Source organism: Corvus moneduloides, chromosome 17 (genome assembly GCF_009650955.1).
Source record: "Corvus moneduloides isolate bCorMon1 chromosome 17, bCorMon1.pri, whole genome shotgun sequence".
NCBI classification, from domain to species: domain Eukaryota; kingdom Metazoa; phylum Chordata; class Aves; order Passeriformes; family Corvidae; genus Corvus; species Corvus moneduloides.
This window is the reverse complement of record NC_045492.1, coordinates 6870246-6892497: the sequence shown is the minus strand read 5'-3', so window position 1 is coordinate 6892497 and position 22252 is coordinate 6870246. Positions and strand designations below refer to the sequence as shown.

At 51.1% G+C, this 22252-nt stretch overlaps 1 protein-coding gene across 1 annotated transcript in view; it reads right to left on the bottom strand.

Moving 5' to 3' along the window:
• The window catches only part of CDH22 (cadherin 22), a 76924-nt gene extending 54902 nt beyond the window's left edge, over nucleotides 1-22022 (bottom strand). Inside the window, exon 1 of the mRNA XM_032127025.1 lies at nucleotides 21713-22022. The gene's annotated coding sequence lies outside the window, so the exon portion shown is untranslated. The remainder of the gene's footprint in view (nucleotides 1-21712) is intronic.
• Nucleotides 22023-22252: the final 230 nt, after the last annotated feature.

The following is a 22252-nucleotide window of genomic DNA, read 5'->3' as shown; positions in this document are numbered from 1 at the left end:
GCTTGTGAACTCAACTGCGAGAAAGATAATTTTAAAAAGAATCCATCTGCATGTGTTCTCAGGACAACTGTGTCAGCAGAGCCTTGGGGAGAAGCAGTCACCACCTGCTGAAGTCTCCCACTCTGCCCACCCAGCATCCTCTCCTTGCCATCCAGGAGCAGATCCATTTATAAAGTCCTGCCAGAAGCCTGACAAGGCAGCAATGCCAGTGCCAGGGAGCAGTTCTGCAACACTGAAGGCCTTCTGAACACATGGGGAGGCTGAAAGAAAGCCAGTCCAATGGAGCAAGTCCTGGCACCACAACCAACGTCAGCATCCAGGGTCTCCAACTGAGCTGGCACATGAAAGCAGCACATTCCCACTGCCTCCAGTACACAGCACTCAGAGCACACAGCTAACAGAAAGCACCAACACTGGCTCCATGACAGCAGTAGGAGCCACCTTCATTCCCCTCATCACACCATTTCACACCTTAGTGGCATCTGATTTCCTCCACAACACAACTACCCCAGCCACACACTGTAGACAGCCCTGTGCACACAGGAATGGCACTGCTCCTTGTTCAGAAATGGACACTGGGCCTTCTCTGTCAGCCTGACCAGTTACAGCACATAAATGGAAGCAGCACAATCCCAAACAGTATCAATAAACCAGTAAAAATAACAGTTTAAATGCACACACTAAAGCAAGGCAGGAAAGAGGAAGTGAGGGCAGAAGATGCTGCAGTGGGCGAGCTCCACTTGAGCAGAGCAGCTCCCTGGCTGGCAGACAAGCTGGCCCACAGTTCCCAAGGCAACTTGTTCAGCCCTGTTGCATCTGAGCACTCCACAGAGCAGATTCTGCCACGGAGAGGAGAGTCCTGCTGAGCACCCATGGGCTGGGCTGCGTTGCTGTGGGAAACACAACCTTACATATAGAGTCTCAGCTATTATGCTGTTTTTTATATTAACCAGATTTCTCATCTGAACTAATGCGGTTTGCTGGTGACTGTCTCACGTGTCCCAAGTTCAGCTACTCTCACCTGAGCTGTTTGCATGCTCTCCCTGTGGGCAGCAATGCAGGTGCTGTAACCCGAGTTGCCTCAGCCAGGTCCCAGACATCAAAACCCAACACACAACCTGTGGTGACCTCCAGTCACCTGCACCACAAAACGCTGACCCAGAGACACCTCTGTAGCCAGGCTCATTGCCACAAACCAGATTCTTCTTCTCCAGTGACAAATTCTCAGCCTGCATCTCTTCTGTGACGGCTTCAGGGTCATGTCTCTCTTCAGTGTGCACACCCTTCTTTCCAGCTGTCACATCATAGACCTCTTCCAGAGGCTGCAAATCCAAGAGCCCCAAGTCCTGCTCATGCCCTTGCAGCAGCAGGAATCAAGGCACCCCAGAAGGTCCCATCCACAGGAACCAGGACTAGCACAATATTTATTTCCCTGTGTTATTAAAAACCTTTCACCAACCGCTGGAAGTGCCACTTCCCTCTGCCTCACGTGAGCAGCAGGGCCGTAAATAACCAGTGGGAGCTGCTGCTGCAGCCAGCCCAGCCCACAGCAGCACACATGCACCCACATGGCAGCATGCCCAGCACTCACCACACCAAGCAGGTTTCCATGCTGAGGGTGAAGCACCAGACCCTCATACCGCCCCAGGCTCAGGGTGATGTCCCCTCTCCTGCTGCTCTGCCATTCCCACTTCCCAATTATCAGCAAAATTCCCCCCTCCCCTCAAGAGCTCGTGCAGTTTGTTGGTGTGCATTTGGCACAGCTATACTGTACATCATGTTGACAGTAGAAATTACATCCTGAGCTTATGTTTTACACTGTGCTCTGTCAGAACTCACCGCAGCCCAGTGATCAGGACAAATTGAATAGCATCCCGTCCATGTCAATATTTATTTCATCTTACAAATGCAGGCTGATGCAGGAGAAAGTGGGCAGGGGGAGGGGGAAGACATGGGCAGGCAATAGCACACCAGGATAGCACTGCCCAGTACACCACAGTCCTACATCACCACCCAACACGGCGGGGCCAAAGCAGAGGAGCCCAGGGAGGGCTGTCCCACCCAGAGGCCAGGGAGCATCCCTGGGAGCTCATGCAGTGCTCCCATGCACATAGCTCTTCTGGAAGGGTTGGCACACCAGTACTGTTCCTCTGAGACAAGCCCTAATAATTCATAGAAAATACAGAACTGCCCACCAGGTACCAGAAGATGCAAAGGAGGGGAAAGAGAGCCCTCTCTCCTCAACCCTAGCCTGCAGCCTCAGCAAACATGAGCTTGGATGTCCTGTTTGGCTCCTCACTCCTCCCAGCAGAGTGGTACCAGCTACCAGCACGAGCATCAGGACTGCTCCAGCTGTTCAGAACAGCCACAAGGATGCTACAAAAGCTGCTGAGGATCAAGGCAAGAGCAAGGCACTGCTTGTGCCACCCTCTAGAATGCAGAGCCACATCATGAATACCAAGCACAAGACAGGAACTTCTTAAAGCTTGGGCTTTCTTCTGCTTTTCCATGGCCCTTCCACACCCCAGAGGACACAAGGAAATGAAGGCTGCAGTAGGAGGGTTGCTGATCAGAGACAACAGCTCAGTCCTGACGCCCATGGTCCTCTTGCTGCTGGATTAGCTGCCTGCAGAATGAGTTAGAGCAGCAAGAAGTGCACAAGTTTCACACCAGCTTGTTCCCAAAACATGCAAACCTATCTGGAGACCCTTTCTAAAGAGTGGGGCCAACCTCCTGTGCTAACCAGCCCCCTCCATTCTCTGCCCAGCCCTTCCTGACCCCACTGTGCTTTTACCTGAGAGCTCGGAGGGTGTGCACTGGCTCCAGCACCATCCACACATGTCAGCTGTGTCACCTTAAGGGAACAGCTGAAGCCACGTGCAAGCACAAGAGCAGCTCTGGGGATCAAATGAGCGCCAGCTCAGTCTGCCTCCATGGGGACCCCACCTGCCTCAAATCCAAGAGCGTGGGCAGCACAGCAGCCCAGCCTCAGACAGCCCTTGCTGGGAGATGGGGCAGGAAAAAGCCTGCAATTACTCCAACAGCAATTCTTCCCCAGCGCTGCCCACAGTGCAGCACGGGGGCTGTGACCACGTCTCCTCCTGTTAAACAGGATTCAAATCCGCTTAATGCTCCCCTTCCTGGGAAAAGGAACAGGCTGGCTGGATAGAGCACACTCCCCAGATCTGTTGTATGGAGGTAATACAAGCATGGCAAGGCTGCTGCAAAGCTTTAAGATGGTTCATAATCTCCAGGCCTAGGGCTAAGACATGAACTCAGGCTCTCTGGAGCTCACTTTCTTTACTGGATATTGTAAGACAAGATGAGGCAAAGATACCTTTATTTTTCTTTTATAAACTTCTCCTCAAAATCTAGAGATGAGAGATGAGGCAGTCTTGCCAGACATAAAATACTGTCAACTCCAGGCCAGGCAGGTGTTTCACAATCAAGCTTCCAACATCCCACACGCGCTCTCTTGACAACGTACGTCAGTACCACACCAAGCCTGGACTGTTGCACCTTGGCCAAGCACCCACCCCTATCCCTACAACTTCCCACAGCTCCTCTCTAGCATTCAAGAGGCACCCCGGGATTACCCCCTTGGGCTGGACAATGGAATGGCCAGGGCACTGAGCCCTCTGCCCCACAGGGAGTACTCTGAGGTTTTAAAATACCAGGGACCAAGAACACAACCTGGCTGCAGCTCCAACTTGCTCTGCATGGCTGCAGCCTCTACAAACCAGTGTCCCTGGCTGGAATACATGAACACACATCACTAATTCTGTAAGGGATGGCAGTACTGCTGAGAAAAAAGGTGTGGGATGCCCACTCACATCAAGAGAGTTGATGATCATAGCCACTGCACTGCAAGTTCCCATTCCGCTGCAGATCCCATCAGTGGCATTTAAGTCTCAATGTTCACATAAAGCTGGACAAAGCACCAGAATACTGGTGCCACAGAGAACTGTAAGCTAGACAGGTTTCTGCCACTGCAAACTCTGGAACCCTCGTTGCACCCTCTACTGAAATGGATCCTGCAGAAGACAGGTTCTAACTCAGTGTCCTTTCCAGAACACCAACAAATATTGCCAATCAAGTGAGAGATGGCTAGAGATATTAACCTGGACAGCATATAGCATCACAGTGTGTACAAATGCTGGAAATCAGTGGCCAAAGGATTCAAAATTATAGAGGCTTTTGAAATAAGATACTCAAATTACTTTTATCTTTACTTACACAGTGAAAGGGCCATGTAACCAGTTACCAGATGAGCATATCCCAAGTGCAGGCCCAGACCATGCAAGGCAATGTTTGGTAGCAATCTGCCCTTTCAGCAAGTCTTCAGCCCTGGTACAGTGCACAGAAGACAGACAGACAATGATAAAATCAAGTTCTCTCACTGATGTCACCCTAGCCTCAGCTTTGACAACAGGGCAGAAAACCCTTAACCTGCAGTAAAAGTTTAGTCATGCTTATTCTTGAAGTAAAACTCTGGATTTTCTCCTTCTGCTTCCTTGGAACTATTCTCCCAGCAAGGAACTCCTTCATCTGCCTTTCTTCTCAGATAAACTTGCACACAGTCGAGAAAAGTTCTTTTTGCAGAGGAATGTGTACTTACACAATGCTCAGGTCTGTATGACTAAACATTTCTATTCTCCCTTCTTTTTAAGTTGCTTTAAGTTTAATTATTGTCCCCTTTGATGCTGCCTTGAGAAATTATAATAGAAGAATGAGGCAACTGCCAGAGAAGGAGCTATTCACAACCTTTTGACTTCTCATGTTCAGTAACCTTCTACTATCAGACACACTGGGAGGAACAGTATTTGTTAAAGCTCTTACCCAAGCATTGTTTGGAAAGAAGTATTTTCAAAGTTTAGGAGGTTTTTTTTTTTTCCTCCAAATCTTCTCTAGTCCAAGTTTCAAAGAAATTTTAATTGCAAAGAAAATCTCAACATTTGCCCAAGGGAAGAGGTTTTTACAGCCATAACGGTCTCGCTCTGCAGCAATTCTTCTCCAAATATGGAATTTTCATGCCTTGTCTACGTGAATACAATACTTTTAATTCATCTTTGAAAACAATCTCGGGGAGGAGGTGGAAGCAGGCATCATAGCATCTCTGTCACAACTTCTGGGATGGACAGAGCTCCTCCTGCTGTGGTGAGAGAGCACCAGAGCTCAGAGCAAGTAATTAATTTTAGGATCTGGAGAGAGAGCTGCATCTGAAAGTCATTCCCTTACAAACACCCTGTACAGAGTCAGAAGGTGCATTCCCAAAAGAGCTGCATCTTTTATGCCCCAGCACATCCTGAGGAGCTAGAAGTGCTCTCGTGCAGTGGGGCAGAGAACCCTCACAAGCCTCCACTGCCAGAGCTGCACGTGTGGCACAGTCCCAGGACACCCAGGGACCACCATCACTCCTCTCCTTGCCTCCTGCTGCCACTTCTTTGGGCCCTGAACACCAGCAAAAGTGACAAGAAAGGAAAGGCGTGAGCCCAAAATGGGACAGGTGGAATCAAAGCTGATGGCCCAGGCAATGGGCCATTTGGCTAGGAATTAAAGGACAAAGTAAAATAAAAAAGCACAAAATGGAATTCTTCCACTTTGACAAATGTGGAGGGAATTGGGTTCTTTTAAGCCAATGTTTGGCAGATGCATGAATTATTTATCATTCAATATTGTGTGATTAAATGGAAAATTGAAGATGTTCATAGCTCTGTCTGCAACTTTCTACCTCTTGTGAAAGATTCCCCAAATTCCTACATAGAATAACAAGTGGGTATTATAGTGAGTCAGAAAGGTTCAAAGAAACCTCCTTCAATTTGCTTCTCAAGGTTCAAGGTCACGTTCAGACTCAGTCCTCTGGTGAAATAAATACTATGGCAGCACACATCACTTTCAGGAAGGTCTCTTGCTGCTGCTCACTCTTCTTCCCTATACATCTTAATCCTCTTAGCAATTTTGTCCTTGGAAATCCCTCAGTCTTCATGACAGGAGATCTGCAACCCCTCTTTTCAGAACACATGAGACTGAGGAAGTCCCTTCCCCTGGCAGCACACTGTCATTTTGAGACTAAGACCAGGCCCCCAGAGGATCCTCCACAATGAAGCTGAGAGGTTGTGAGGGAGGACAAGAGAGCAGCAAAAAACCAGGACAAGACCTGGGCGGTTGCACCTGCAGTTTTCACAGTACTTTTCTGCAGTGTAAGATGATGATCTGGTTGTGCACAGCCTAGGTTAGAAGCTTGTACCAACTTTCTGCTGCAGATACCTCTTTGGGTGCTTTTGGCCCAAGCTAAGTGGCTTCCTCAGCACCGCAGGACAAGCCTGCAGCAATAAACAGCTGTTAGAAAGGTGGAAGAAGTGGAAGAATGAGTGTAATTAGTCTCCTTAATGCCAATTTCAGCCTGATCTCTCACACTTAAGAAAACTGTTACAATGATTTTTTTTTTTCAGAGGAGCTCATTAAATAAAAATTAGAAACAAGATAGTGTAATGGGTAAGAAAATTATTTCTGCAACATCCTGCTGAAATCCAACACTGCCCTGCCTACAGACAGGCTTTTCTGGTTTGGAAGAAGATGCTCCAAACCTTCCTGCTCTCCAGGAATTCCTAAGCACCAGGAAGAAAAGAAGGAATCTGGGTACCACAGGAATTTAGGAACCCCGAAGCACAATGTTGCACAGCCTCATCCCCCAAAGAGGAAGCAAATATGCTTTGCTAAGATGCAGCACTGTGCAGAACACTCCACCACAGCTGGCAGAAATCTCTGGCAGCTGAGTCTCCAACACAGGCAGTACATTTTGGCCAAGTCTGTTTGAAAGGCAGCATCTCCAAGAGGAGCACAGCAAGGAGAGAGGTTGCCCAGATGATCAGAGCTCTGCTATGTCCCTTCCTGGGTCCCTGAGGCTGCACGTTGAGCAGAAGCAGGTCAGCAGTGAGCAGCGCTCTTGAGAACAAGCACCAGAGAAATGCAGCCCCACGGGAGGCTCTGGGTGGTCACCTGGCAGACACTCATTCAAAGCAAAGCCCACCTCCCCCTCACAAAGAACAACCAAGAGGGACCAGAGCCTCTTGCTGGGCCAGGGACGTACACACTGGAGCAGATGTGCCAGGAATCCCTCAGAGCACAGCGTTTGCCCACGAGCTGCAGATAACTGCCTTCTCTAGACTAAAAGACTGACCTCCTTGTAAGCATCTTCCAGACAACAGCAACAGGCTAAATTTTGCATTCAACCATTAATGAGTGATGCATTATTTATTTGGAATCATTTGCTTCATTCTACTAATCACATCACCACTACCAGCTCCTGACAATGAACAGTGCTTAGAGTCATGTCCCAGGAGTCAGTCGCTGCCCAGAGCAACTCAACCTGCAGCTCGGCAGCCTCAGGGCTATTTCACCTCCCCGGGAAAAACATCCATGCTTTGCCAAAAGCTGCTCACTGCCCTGCAGACACCACAAGCCACATATCCTCTGATGGCCAGCATCTGGCACTCCTGCACACTGCCCCATGTCCAGAGGGAGCTGCTGAAACCAGCTCCTGCCCCCCAAGGGCTCACATGCAGTCAGAAGAAACCGGCACCACACTCACACTCCTCCTGCCCTGAGCCCTTCCTGCACTTTGAGCCCAACCTCCTGTCGTGGTTTAACTTCAGAACAAGGTAACCACTATGAGTTTCTGCCAAATTCACATGCCAGGCCAATGGCCCAACATGGGCCCCACCAAGAAGCCCTCCCTGCCAGGGCAAACAGCCCCATAAAGAGGACACCCATGGAAACCAGACACCCCCAAAGCAGCGCAGCCCTTTGTCCCCTCTGTGCCACAGCCCAGAACATCCTACTTCTCTCCCCACAGGCACTCCTGTGCAGGCAAAACCCACACAGCAGAGAGCACGGGCTCCTTTCCCCAGTCGAACCAGTCCTTTGGGAATGGACCAAGTCAGCATGGGAGCTCTGGAGACAGGGACAGAGAGATCACATGTCCCAGGTCACTTGCATGCAAACGAAGAAGCATTTTAGCATCCTGTCTGGTAGAATCAAATTTTTATATCCTTCCATGCCCACTAAATTCTGTTCACAAAGACCAAGTCAAAAAAAAGGAAGTCAAAGCCTTAATAAATGCTGGAAGAGCAGAGAGCTCACACCAGCTCCCAGCCCAGCGTAGCTCAGGGATTATCTAGGCAATAGTTTATTTTTCTCTCCAGTATCATTTTCCCAGCTTGATTTCTACTGTCGCAGTATGATGGTTTCACCCCATTAGCCTTGCTTAAAAAAGTGATCCCAGGACTGTGAGTGTTATTGCCCACATAAATCAGGAGGCTTTGAATATGGAGCACCTTTAAATAAACAGCTGATGGAAGTGAAGTTCCGGGATCATTATTAATAGCTTTTCATTTCTGTGTCCGCTGTGCTGTGACATTCTTTCCCAGCAGAAAGCCTCCGCTTCCTATCCCCAGTACATCTGATCCCACGAGTCCTCCAGTCAGAATGAATGACTGTACCTTTGTGTTAATTGCATCGCCCGTTCCACAAACGGAATACTAATATTAACTAGCAAGAGGAGGAGAGTTTGCCGACCAGGAGTGATGGGACAGTTTAGAGAGAGACACACCAGTCCCACTGCCTTTTCCTGGGCTGGTCCTTCCTCCTTCCCTTGAGGAAGGGCTGATCCTGGATCTTCCAACACACACCAGTAAATGCTACAACAGGTGACAAGGTCCTGTTCCACTTCTGTCCTGTCTGATGTGCCTTGTATTGCACAGACACCAACTTTTTCTGCTCTGCTAGCAATATTATACCTCTCACAGGCCCCCTGCAAGCAGAATGATGTCACTGTCCACATTCCAAACAGCTTTAGGATGAGTCCAAAGCGATACACACTCATGGAGAAGCAGCCACCACAGAGCAACCCCAACAGTACTTACAGGTGCTGTTCAAAAATCTCATCTGGCCAGATCCAGTTTATTTTTCACCAACATGACTTGCCCAGAGAGGAATCACACTCCTCTTCCACCTTCAGCTATCAGGGACTCTCCTAAGTGCTGCAGGCAGGTACACAGCAAGCAGGGGCAGACATAAGGGCAGCAACAGCTAACATCACCCACTTCCCCCTCCCACAGTGGTGAGCCTCATCTCATCAAGAGGGACCTTGGCCACCCGCTCTGGGAGTCCCTGGCTTTGCTCTCTGCTGCCAGCACTGACACACAGGTGCTCCCCGGTAGAATTCCCAAAATCTTCATGTGCAGGACCCAGAGTTGCCAGTCCTGCTGCATCAACAAATGACCATCCCCCAGGTCTGTGGCTCAGAAGAGACACCAAATTTCTCCTTGGAAAGTGTGTTCAGGCTCTCTGAGGCACTTTGCCCAAAGAAAGAAGGAGATGATCCTGTTGACAGCCAGGTCCAACACAGTGACCAATGTAAGTGCTGGCAAAAAGGCTCCACAGTGGTCCACGGTGCCCAGGAAAGGGCTGGCATGGGTGTTACAGCCCCTCTGCTCTTTACTGCAGAGACAATAATAGAGGGTCCTGCTGCTACAGCCCACCCCTGTCTCCTTCTACTGTTCTTGAGTCATGACCCTGCTTACAGGTCATGCTGCTCAAAGAGAAATCACAGGGAAAGCAAACATCCCAAAACAGCCTGTTGCTGTTTGCAGGGACAGACTTTGCAACAGACATTTGCTGTATATAAACTCAAAGGGCTGCAAAGAGCAGCAAACCACAGGAACAGGTGATGGCTTTTGATTTTACTGCTTGCTCTTTTCCCAAATCCAGCTCTCAGCAAGGAGATTCGGGACACAGGCATAAATAACAGAAGGTTCACCTATGAGAAAGCTAAAGTGGAAGCATCAGAAAACTGGAGTGTGGTTGAGCAAGGCTGAAAGAGACCACTACACACAGGATGTACATTCCTTGGAGGACTTTAAGAGGGACAAAAAGTGTTAAATGTGTCTCCTGATTTCAGAGCCCTTTGCTATCTATGGTCTGAATGATGATGGACTAGCACAGCAGAGCTACGTCCTTATGACAAGTCAGCGAGCCTCTGGATAAGATTTGCAAGCCAGATAAAGTGCCAGCCTTCCTTCTGCAAGAAACTCTGACCACTTTGTCAAGTGAAGAAAAAGATTTGATTCCTCCTCTACCATCCCCCCCCGCTGTATTTGCAGACTGTGAACCAGCATCCAGCAGCCACACAGGGCCCTCAAGCACAGGAAATACAGTGGGTATCACATATGCAAAGCAAGACAGCTCAGTGTATCACTAGAAACACTGCTTTCCAACCACCAGACTTCAGCATCCCATTGAAGCATCACCTCTCAGCAGAGGCCAAATGTGCAAATTGCAGTTGAAAGGGAGAACATTTCTGAAAGCTCGAAGCACGTGAACACAGCAGACTGGAACAGAATCTGCAAGTAGCTTCACTTTAATGTCACTACCAAACCAATGGCACAATGAAGAAGGGACAGACTGGGAGCCCTGGGAACAACCACTCTGCTCAGCACAACTGATAAAGGGAGATTAATCATCCAGTTCCTCCATCAGGCACAGTGGTTCAGGGCTTTGGTGTAAAACTCCATCAAACAAGACCAGCGTCTTCACTTCTGACATTCCTGGATGGACAGAGGACACAGCGTGAGGTTTTGCACAGGCGTTATTTCACAATCGAGCCCTTTGCCTCTGACACTCCTGGAAACAGTGAGACTGTAAGAATCCTCTCAAGCCAGCACACAGGCTTTGAAGGGTCTTTCCTCATGTATCTGCACAAAGCAGGGACCTTGGGGCCTTGTACATAGGTTCTAATGTTATTATTATCAAAAGGAATAAAGAGGGACATGGTGAAGCAAGAGGAAGCAAAGCAGCCCAGGAAACAAAGAGAGAAAGAGAGAGAGATTACAGCAGCAACAAGGAGGACAGAAAAGCAAATGGACAAAGTGCACATGAAAGAATAGAGCCAAGGAGATATACATACACATCAGCAAGCAGGATTGTGCTGGAACATGTGAGAGTGTGAGCATGCAGGAGAGGGCACAGACACTCACCCAGGCAGGTGCAGCCATTTGCAGCTCCGAGTCCTCCTGCCCCACCCCAGGCTGGCAGCCTGGCATGGCTTCAGCAAGGGATCTCTCTGAGAATGCCTCAGGGCACATGCAGGACTCCCCTGACCCAACCCTGTCCACTTGGTACAGCAGCCACACTGACAGTGAAAGACCCTCACAACCAAAAAAACTGATAGACACTGGCTCTGAGCACCCCTGACTCTTCCCCAAAGCAGCTCCGTGCTTGAAAGAGGGAGAACTGGCAGCACACATGTACAGACACAGCCACTTCCCTGTATGGCTTTCTCCAGCTTTGTCACCCTCACACACATTGACCCTTTGCATCCTGCTCTGGCACTACACTGCAGACCCTTGCTGGCAGTCCCTTTGTCCTCTGGGCCACTTCACTCCTCCCTCCTCACTCCTTTCTAGCTGCTTTTATGACAGTCATGTTAGAACCCATTCACACAGCCCCAAGTCCCCAGTGCAGAACCCACCACCCCCAATCCACGCAGTCACTTGCAAAAGTGCTGAAATCCCAAACCATTCATGCACCCGCTGTGTGCTGCCACACCGATCTCCAGACCCCCACTGCTCCAGATGGACACTGGGCTGTGTCAACCAGGAGGACTGCAGGACAGGAGGACGTGTTCCTTTGTGTCCTCCTCTCCAAACCACCACCTATCTCAGGCTGCTGGGCTGGCAGCAGCCTCAGGCAGAGTTTGGCCATTCAGAGCCAAGCAGTGTCCAGCCAAGAAGTCATTCTACCCCTCTTGCCCCTCACCTATCCCATCACACCTCACAGTGACATGACACCAAAACTCCCACCTTGAACACACAGTCACTGTGATTCCAAAACAGAAAAACAAGACACAGCTGCCCTGAGCAGGGCTGATAACAAACCTTTGAGAGGTTCAGGACCAAACCAGACACGAGCACTGCATCTGGGCAGTCCTCAGGCCCCCATGGTGGAGAACACCAAGAGCATTCACTCATGAAACAGCTTTCCTCATCTTGGTACACAGAGGCACAGAATTCTCAAACACAAAAACATATAAAACATATAAAAAAGTTACCCAAAACTCCAGGCATTGGCTAGAAGAGGACAAAGGAAAAAAAATAGCTATTTCTATATATACTTGGGAAGCACCAGATAGCACAGTGATGGACTAGATATAAAAAAGATAGAGATGAGTCTCAGTCCCAGCCTTTGATCGCTCACAAGGGAAATGCATGTGCTGCCTTCTGGAAACCAGGACCAGACATTGTGTTCTACCTCTGCCTAAGCCCAGCTCAGCTGCAGTTTAAAGAAAAGGCCTTCCAGCCTGGTGCTTCACAGTCCCTCCCTCTCGTTTCTATTTCACAGCAGCTTTTCACAACCCCAACAGTGCTTACTATAAGCAACACAGGCTCAGCTGCAGGATTTTCTCCTTCTGGGACAGCCTAAGGTTTGGAAAATGCCTCCCTAGAAGCACCAAATCTGACTGGAGCCTGTGGCCAGGAACTGAAGGGAGATGCTGAGCAGCAGCCCTGAGCAGTCACAGGTCAGACCCTGTCCTGCCAGCTCCAGCACTCCGAAGGACTGAGGGTAATTTACACCAGCTGAGTGAGCAGCTCATCACTGACACACAGTCCTGCTTACCAAGGCTTGCTTTCCAGCACTCCGTTGTTTCTCCAGCTTCTCCCAAGACACACCATGCCTGGCAGTACCCCAGGAAGTGCCATGCCTCTATCCTGGACAGCCTGAGTGTGCCTTGGCCATCAGATCCACAGGACAGAGGCCCCATCTCCCACTGCCCAGGTCTGACAAGGGCTCTTTGCCAAGGCATCTCCCTCAGTATGAGCACTAAAAGGTGTTTAACTGTCCTGTATTGGGTATGGCTGGGAGGGAGTTAATCAGCTTTGCTTGGTGCTGAGTTTTAGATTTGCCACCAAAACAAAACTGGTAACACACTAATATTTTAGCTATTGCCAAATAGCATTTGCAGTGTCAAAGCCTTCTCTGCTTCTCACCATGTCCCCCACTAAATAGACTGGGGGGGGCACAACAGTTTGGGAGTGGATGACCCAGACCAACCACAAAGCTACCCCATCCCATCTAACATCATGCTCAGCAATAAAAAGGGAGAGGAGGGATCTCAGGGGGGGTTTGTCACCGTTAGCTCAGGAACTGCCTGGACATCAGTCTATGCACAGAAGGCTGTGTGTGTTTGCCTTTGCATCCCTTGTTTTCTTCCTCTCTTCTTCCACTTTCACTTATTAAACCATTTTTATCTCCACCCACACATTTTCTTGCTTTTACTCTTCCTTTCCTCTTCCCATGACCCACTTGGGAATGCGGGAGTGAGTAATTGGCTGTGTGGGGCTTAGCTGCTTACCAAGGCTATCCCACAACAGGCCCAAAACACTTGGCAGCACCATTACAGGCCATGTTCACAGCCAGAGCAGAGGAAATCAGACTGAACCCTTACAAATGCATTAACCAGAAAGCAGCAGCTGTGGCAGAGTGAGAAGCTGCCATTCTCCTTGCACAACACTTTGAGCCTCTCAGTCCTGTGACGTGAGCTCGCATCTCCAGTTCTGGAGCAGCCAAGCACCACCCCACTTCCCATCTAATCCACTAAAATACATTAGCACTCTAGGTGCAAAACCAATTAAAGCCTCAACTGATGGTTCAAACATCCTTCCCAGCCAGACACGAGTCTCCCATTGCACAAAAATGTAAACAGCTTTTTCAGAGAAAAATCCTTAAATGTTCACCTGTGGTGGCTACTCCAGCTGGGGAGGGTTCAGTGCTTGCATTCATTTCATACGTCCATCGCTTTGTAGTACCAAGGATGGGAGCAGCATCATCTGTCAGCACCACAGTCAATCCTCTAGGCAGGACTTCACAGCTCCAGCTCAAAAGCCCTTGTCTGCCTTCACTAATTGCCAAGTTCTGGGCAAGGCAAGGAGAGGCCACGTCTACATCTGCAGGGTCAGCCACAGCACCTGGTCACTCATGCCACGCTCCACGGGGACTCACAGGTGCAGCCCCAGTCCTTTGCATGCCTGGGGATTGTCCCCTGCCCACAGGCCCAGCTGGCCAAGGCACTGGCACCAGCCTCTGCCATACCTGCCTTGGAGGCTGCTCCTGTTTTGCACGGCCATAGGAAGCTGGGCCAGATCAAACCCACCCAAGGGTTCACCTGAGAGATGAACCTGGGCAACAAAGCAGAGAAGAGGAATTTGGGAAAGACACAGCCATTTCTCAGCCTCAGCGAGACGAGCAGAGCCATTACCTCGTGGAGGATCCTGGTTCTCAGCTCACCTCTCACGGCACCTTTCAGATTAATTGGTTAATTGGCTCGGCGGGCTGTGCATAGGAAAGGAGGAAGGATGGCTCCCTCTGCCGGCACCGGCCCGAGGAGGAGCCCCCCGCCCGTCCCCCGTCCCTCCGGCACCAGCCGGACCCCGGCCCTGGGCACGGCTGACCTCGCACCGCCACAACATCCGAGAGCTGCCACGGGAAGAATTCCCATCTCCCGCGGCACAGCTGAGGATGTCCAGCGAAGGGGTGCCCTGCCTTGGGACGGTATTACCGCAGCAGGAGTTATTCTGCAAAAAATACCGTGCCACTGGGAAACAGCCGGGAGGGCTGTAGCAAACGGGTGTTCAGCTGACTTTTAAAAGTTTAAGCAGGGATGTAATTTCTTAAGGACTCTGCTGATGCTCAGCTATTCCTACCTGCCATCAAAAGGTTTAGCTGTATTTCATAAGTGGGAAGGCAGCCAAGTTCAGAAAGCTGGTGAAGTCCAGCTCTCAAAGCAACCCCCTCCCTCACCTGTCCATCCTCGACCTTCCAGACTCCAGTGGCAGGGGAAACAATTCCCTCTCCCACACAGGCACAACGCTGTCAGCAACAGCCACATGCCTAGTTGGAGCCATAACAACAGGGAAGAAAGCACATTTCCATACAGCTAAAAACACTGAATTGTGAAAATACAGAAAGATCCAAGGGTAGCTCTGGAGTTTGGTAGTGACAGAGGAGGGGACAAAGCAGTGTTCTGTCCCAAATCAACAAGATTATTTGCTCAGTGTTAGTATGTGCACAACTCAAACTGCTTCTCTCCAGAGAGGGTGATGAGGACAGGAGGAGGTGCTCAGAGCTTAGGAGCCACTTTTAATGACAAGGATTATTGGAGAAACAGCATTTTGGGGATTTGGGATTCTGGGAAGCAGCTGCAGTAGGAGCAGAGGGAGATAATCCCAGTGTGACAGACAAAGACACAAGGAAGCAGGACTGGAGAAGGGAGTGCAGCATCCCCAGGCACACACAGAAGTTACTGTCTGGCACGGAGAACAGCCATTCCAGAGCAGGAGGCTGTCAGAACAAGGGCTTGGCCCTTCCAGCTCTCTTCCCTCCTGGGATGGCCAGACCAGGATGGTTTCTCTGGACCAGCCAAACCTTTACCTGTCCTCCCTGACTCTGGCCAACAGTGGGGCCTCAGAGCCAGAGGATCCATCTGCCTCACAGGCTCCCATCCAGGTGGTCAGTCTCCCTGGCCAGCCTGTGACCTGTGAGCAAACAGGCAGCAAGTGGCATCCAGACTCTGCCCAGGAAGGCAGCAGAGGGGCACCGAGGGGGCAGACCCAGGCCAGCACCAAGGGGACACACGCCCCAGGGTACCCAGCTCCAACACCTCTCAGGTGGGCATGGGGCTGTTCCTAGGCTGGGCTGGGGCCTGCCTGCACACAGCTTTCAAGTGCTAGAGCACAGGGAAGGGCAGCAGTGCTCCAGAAGGAATCCAGAGACCAGCAGGTGTCACCCACAGAGGCTTCGCTGAGTCCCCAGCACAGCGCTGGCGATGAAGCTGCCCCAAGCCTGTGGCTGCAGCACCCAAGAGGGGCTGTTTGCTGCACAGAACTGCACACAGCCCACGTGTGGGAATGAGCTCCCTCCTGCCAGGCCATATTGGGACCACATCACACCCTCCTGCTCTGACTCCGTTTTGCCATCAAAACCTCAAGGAAGTGCCAGCTTACCAAAGCAGCGTTCAGATCCTGTGCTTGCTCCTGCAGCTGCTGTTTCCAAATGTCTCACTCACAGCCTTGGTTTACAGGGTGCACACCACTACCTGTACCCACATTCACATGTAGGCTCCTGCCAAAAGGCATTCAGAGCTTTCAAGGCTCCATTTATTGCCCAAGATGTTTCTATGGCGACTCCCTTCACATCCCATCATTGGCTGCAGAAAGCTTCTGGCCATCAGCAGCTTCAGGTGAGTTGAGGGTCTCAAGCTTCAAGCTTGTTAATGCCACTGGCTACAGTCAATTGGTAAGAGATTAACAAAATCCCACCTGAATAGGCAGTGGTGAGCGAGACAGTGTCAGCAAGTGAAGAGGAGCGAGCCCATATCTCCTTCCCCTGGTGTTCTTTGAAGTACTGTAGCAGGGAGGAGCAACAAAGAGGGGCAGGGGGTATCTGCAAAAGGGTATTGGACAAAGAATTCTGCTTTCATGATTCTGTGAAGGACTTCCCAGTCAGCAAAGCTCACAGAACTGCCATAACCAAAGCACAGGACCACTTCACCCCATGCACTGACCGGCCCTGACACACCACTGGCCTAAACTGAGCTAGGATGCCCCCAGCTCTGCTCCTACAGGCACCTAGCTAAATGTCCCTACAGGGCAGCCACAAATCCGTGGCTGCTTCTGACAAGCACCAAGCCCAGTATCACCTCCATCACAGCCACAGCTTCCATCATGAGCCAGGCAGGGCCAAATTCAGCACATGTGACAGCAGTGACAGTGCAAGAAAAGCAAGGTTGCTTTGTCTGGGGAGCAGACCCTGTCCACAAGAGTGTGATAGCAGTGTTAACAGGCACTTAGCCCAGAGCCTCAGTCCTGCAGAGTGTGAGCTAAGGCATGGCTCTCTCACAAGAGATCTGAAATTAGGAAGTGCAGCACTGAGTAGAGTCAAAACTGAATGAGTTCTGCTGGTTTTTTTTTCCCCAGGCTCATGGATGGCCCTGCCAGAGGGGCAAGGAAGTGAGTAAAAGCAGGACAGCAGAACAGGGCACAGCAGGCAGAGAGAAGGCAAGTGCAGATTTCCCAGACAAGAGCAGGAGGGCAGGACTGGAAACACAGAAGTGCTGCCCTTTCCTGAAGAAATGTCATTATGTTGCAACGAGTATTGCAACCTTGCCTTATGTTTAGTGAGCTATCCTGAGATGGGGCACCCAGCAGAAAGGAGACACTTTCTGAAAAGCACTTTGATTTTCAGCTTGTAGGTGTAGCAGCAATGAATGACCCACTCAAATCCAGCCCTTGGGCTGGAGCAGATGGACCGGCTTTGGGCTGGAGCACAGATGGACCAGCTTTGGGCTGGCTGCCTCTCCTATGCCCAAGGGCACAACCACACCTGCTCTCAAGAAGAAAAATGCAGGGGCCTCAGCTTAGCAGGGTCTGTCCCCCACCTTTTACTCAAAGATGCCTTCTAGGGCCCCTGGGGAGAGCTACCCCCAGCTGGCACTGGCGTGCACCCTCACCACCACCGAGGCTGGGCCAGAGCAGTGCAGAAGCAGCTGAGACAGCACTCAGAAACCCAGTGTTTGAAGACAAACACCATGCCCAGCCACCAAGGCACAGGCACCCCCAGACAACCCACATGCTGTGAACAGTGTCTCCTTGTGCTCCCACCTCCCAGCAGAGTCCTGCATCCCCGTTTGCCATACACGCACCAGGAAACATCGATAGCTAAGGGAGCTCTGAGGCTGCTGGGGGCCCCACACCCCGCTGCTAGCTACCGCCTGCTCAGGCCCACTGTGTCCCACAGGCCCTCAAAGGAAAAAAGAGAAGGTGCTGTAATGCTGTCAAAGAGCCGAGACATGCATTTGCAAGAATTCCAACCACACTGCAAGAGGATCTGAGGAACAGCATCACCAAGAAGACCCACAGCTTCTGTCAGAAAAGAAAGAACCTAGACCCTCTGCAGGCATCCCAGTCAGCCCTGTGGGATAACAAAAGGCAGACACTGCTGGAGAAGGATCCACTTTTGCTACCCGGACATTGTCCTGCAGAACCAGTACAAAACTGCCATCAACAACCCTTCCCCAACAGGATAACACAGAACTCCCTTCTTCCTGCCACAGCACAAAGGACAGTGAAAAGAAAGAAAAATGAAAGAGATACAAAACCAGGCTAAAGTCTGGACTAGTCTCTGAAAGCAGAGTTGTTGCAAAGGATAAAACTGAAAATTACTGTAATGTGCTGTATTCCTTTTATGGACTTTGCAAATAATAGAAAGTGATGACTAAATGAAAAAGAAACTGTGAACTCACTGGGAGGATGGGTCTCTGCAGTGGCTGCCGGCAGGAGCAGAGCCCCACGCCTGAGCCCTCCACAGCTCTCCAGAGCAGAAACTAACCCACAAACTGGGCAGAACTGCAGAGACAGATGTCCCACAGAGCTGAGCAGGTAGTGGGCACCCAGCCCATGCTGGGTGAACAGCTGAGTCCAAGTCAAAACCCATACTCCAGGTCTGCAGCAATTTGCTGCCCAAATCCAGCCACAAAGTCTTGGCTTTTCTGCTGGAGTAGAGCGGGGACTTCACAAGCAAAACAGCTCACAGGGACATGCAGGCATGAGCCCAGTGAACGCTGGAGTAGCCAGAGCTCTGTGCATTCACCTCCAGCCCAGGGCGGCCACACACAGAGCCCTGAGTGCAAAGTGACACAGGTGACCCTGTTCACTGCAGAGCAAAGAGCACACGGGTGCTGAGGGCACAGGCAGGACATTCCCAGAGCAACAAACGATCTGAGGCAGAGCTGGTGACATCCCTCCCCATCGGGCACCCCTTCCACAAAGAAACACCATGGGATAAACTGGTGGTAGAGACAAAAGAGATCCCGAGAACAGCAAGGAGCTGTACACCGTGCCCACCTACAACCTCGGGCAAGGCATCTGGTTGGGATTCACACCCACCTCATCTCTACATGTAATTTTTCAAGACAGCAGATCACTCAAAAAGGCCTGTGCCTCGGGATATGTATGGACTTATCTGCAGAGAAGTGTCATTGCTTGTAAACCCAAACGCAGTTGCATAACCACATGGTTAAAAGATAATGACACAAATTCATACATGGCTGTATCCTTATGCACAAATTCTGTTTAGCGACATGATGTCGGAAGAACCCAAGTGTCACCACACCATTTCTTTTTCATGCTGTTTTTCTTTACTTTTAAAATATAACAACTAATTAACATGAAAAAATACGTAATTGTACTTTAAAGGAATAACGGCAGATTAAATCCCACCTGAAGTCCAGTTCTGTTTCAAAGCTTTCATGAACAATCTAATCCTTCTAACGAAATAAAGTCCATGGGTTGAAAAAGGGGTTTCAAATAAACAAACATTCCCTCTGCAATATTTGCAGCCAAATTTTACTGCTATGGGATAGTGACTATGAGCACAAAAGTAAAATTTGCTACAAATAAAGCCTTGCAAGCTCAGTATTATTTTTAATGTGCAAAAATACCCGCAAAAGTGGACCAGACAACATAAACAGAAAACAGTACATTGCGACCCTTTTATCAGAATCCTTACACACGAGAAAGAACTATGAATTTTTGAAATATGATATTGCATTTAATTCATTAAAATATCATATTTTTTGGTATGGAGCTAGGAAGAACAGGATTTTAAGTGTTATTTTTAACCCAAAGACAACCTTTTCTTTCTTGTTGTTTTTTTTTTTTTTTTTCTGGAGGCCTGCTAGCTTCTTTTGAAAAAGAGTTTTAAAACTGACCTTGTTCCAGTAGCCACTTCTCTGTCATAGGTATGAAATCACCATATCATAATATAAAGTGTCAATGCACCAAAAAGCAAAGGGCAGGGTTTTTTTTTTAGGCAGGAACAAAGCTGGCTTTTTTACCTATGAAACAGCATATACTTTTTCTTTCATAAGCCCACCAATTTCAGCACTGTATTATTCAGCAACCGGCATTTCATACAGAGACCAAACCTCACTTGATCTGACCCTCACCTCACTGGAGCAGAGACGTACGTGAGACAAAAGTCAGCACAGAATCTGGGCCAGCTTATTCAGATTTCAGTGGGCTCTACCCTGTGCTGCTCTCAGGGTACTGTCAACATTTCAGGGAATTCATCAATGAGCAGCAGAACCACCTTTTGGCCTTGAACACAAACAAACACAGCACCAGCACGGAGAAACCGTTTCAGACTCAAAGCCAGAGAAACAATTTATTTTCAGTATTTGAAAACTGATGTACCAGGACAATGATCTCCAACCCCAATAATTGTATGCTGCAAATACTCCTTACTCAGTGCTCTTGAAAGAGGTGGAGAGCATCCACCAGGGAAAACCATAGGGAAAACCTGGCAAAGCCCAGGCATGGAATCTATGAGTGCAGAGACTGCAGGCTTCAGCCATGCTCTGTGCATTGGGTACTCTGAAGAGACAGAAACAGGTCCCAAAGAAACAGTAATGAGCTGAGATTTCCTCAGTGGTATGCAAGACTACGTTGCAACACATGGCATTTTAACAGCACAAATACCAGCCTAGGAGCAGGGACGGAGAGGCACATCCCACCATTTATTTCCTCAGGCCATGCAAGCAAGCTCTGGAGAACCAGAGCTCTGGTGGAGCCACCCATCCTTCGTAGCCCTCTCAGGTCCAAAGGCTTCCCTGAGGTGCACTGCACTGTCTTATGAAGTTATGTCTGAACTCCTAAGCCTGCCCCTCCTTGCCGCTGCCTACACCATCACTCCTGTAACTGGTCTTGTTCATGCATAAAATGAGGTTAGATGAGAAGACAGAGCAGATTTCCCCAGACTGTGCAGGATGTTAAAACTGTCAGAAACCAAACAAAAATGAAGAGGCATCCACCGCGTCCCTCCATTCCCAGACCCACGGCCAGTGCCCGCAGGAGCCCAGATGCCACAGGGTGGGCTCCCCGGATGCCCAGCGAGAGGCACCTGGAGTGGCAGCACTGGGCCAGGGCACACCAGGGAGCAGATGCGGCTGCAGCTCTCGCTCCCAGAAGGCCTGTGCACAGCCGGTTGGGAACCACATTTTAAATGAGGAAAGTGCTAGTTTTAGAACAGTTATTTTTAGTTTGTTGTTAGAAAAAAATGTGGCTCTGTGAAGAGAGATGTTACCCGGCCGGCTCTAAGGGCTCCCGCTGGGTTCCTCAAGCATAGCAGCCACACATCCACACGCGCCCCAAGCAAAGCCCGCGCAGAATGGGCACGGAATGGGCACGAACGCTCTGGTCTCAGCGAGAGAAATGGGGAGATGGCTCTTGGGGAGGAAGGAGCCCGAAGAGTATGTTTTAAGATACCCCCGGTTAAAAAAGGAGCTGCGGCTCTCCAAGCATCGGACTGCTTTAATTGGAGGGTGTGCTCCGACCCGCCGCTGGCGGAGCCGCGCCGGAGGCATCAAACCTCTGGCTTCGCCCGCCGACACCGAGGAGACCGGGGCACCCCGGAGCGCGGGACTGCACTGCCCGAGGCGGCGGCGACCCTGGGGCCGGGCCGAGCCCGCGCTCACCCGCGGGGAGCGCCCGCCGCAGCCCCGCCGAGCGGCGGCAAAGTTTGCGGAGCGGCGAGGGACGGAGAAGTTGGGCTCCCCCGCCGTGCCCGCCCCGCCGCCCCCCGAGCCCCCGCCGGCTCTTACCTGGGGCGGTGGCCGCGGCGGCTCCCCCGCGCCGGGCGCTCGGCCTCCCGCGGCATCCTGCGCGGCAGCCGGCGGCGCGGCCCCCGCAGCCGGGCACGGAGCGGAGCGGAGCCCCGGCGCCCCGGCACGGAGCGGAGCGGAGCCCCGGCAGCCGGGCACAGAGCGGATCTCAGCCTCGGCAGCCGGGCACGGAGCGGATCGCAGCCCCGGCAGCCGGGCACGGAGCGGAGCGGAGCCGCGGCGCCCGGCACGGAGCGGATCGCAGCCCCGGCAGCAGCGCGGAGCCCCGACCGGCCGCGGCGAGCGGAGCCGGCTGCTGGCACCGGGCGGGCAGGGCGCGAGGCGGGGCGCGGGCGGCGGGTGCGCGGCGGGGGCTGCATGTGCGGCGAGAGCCGCCTTCCTCCCCCTCGCTCCCCTCGCTCCCTGCCTGCCTCCCCTCCTTCCCCGCCAGCCCAGCCCAGCCCAGCCCAGCCCAGCCCTGCCCAGCCCGGCCCGACTCGGCCCAGCCCAGCCCAGCCTCTGCTGGAGACTCTGAGAATG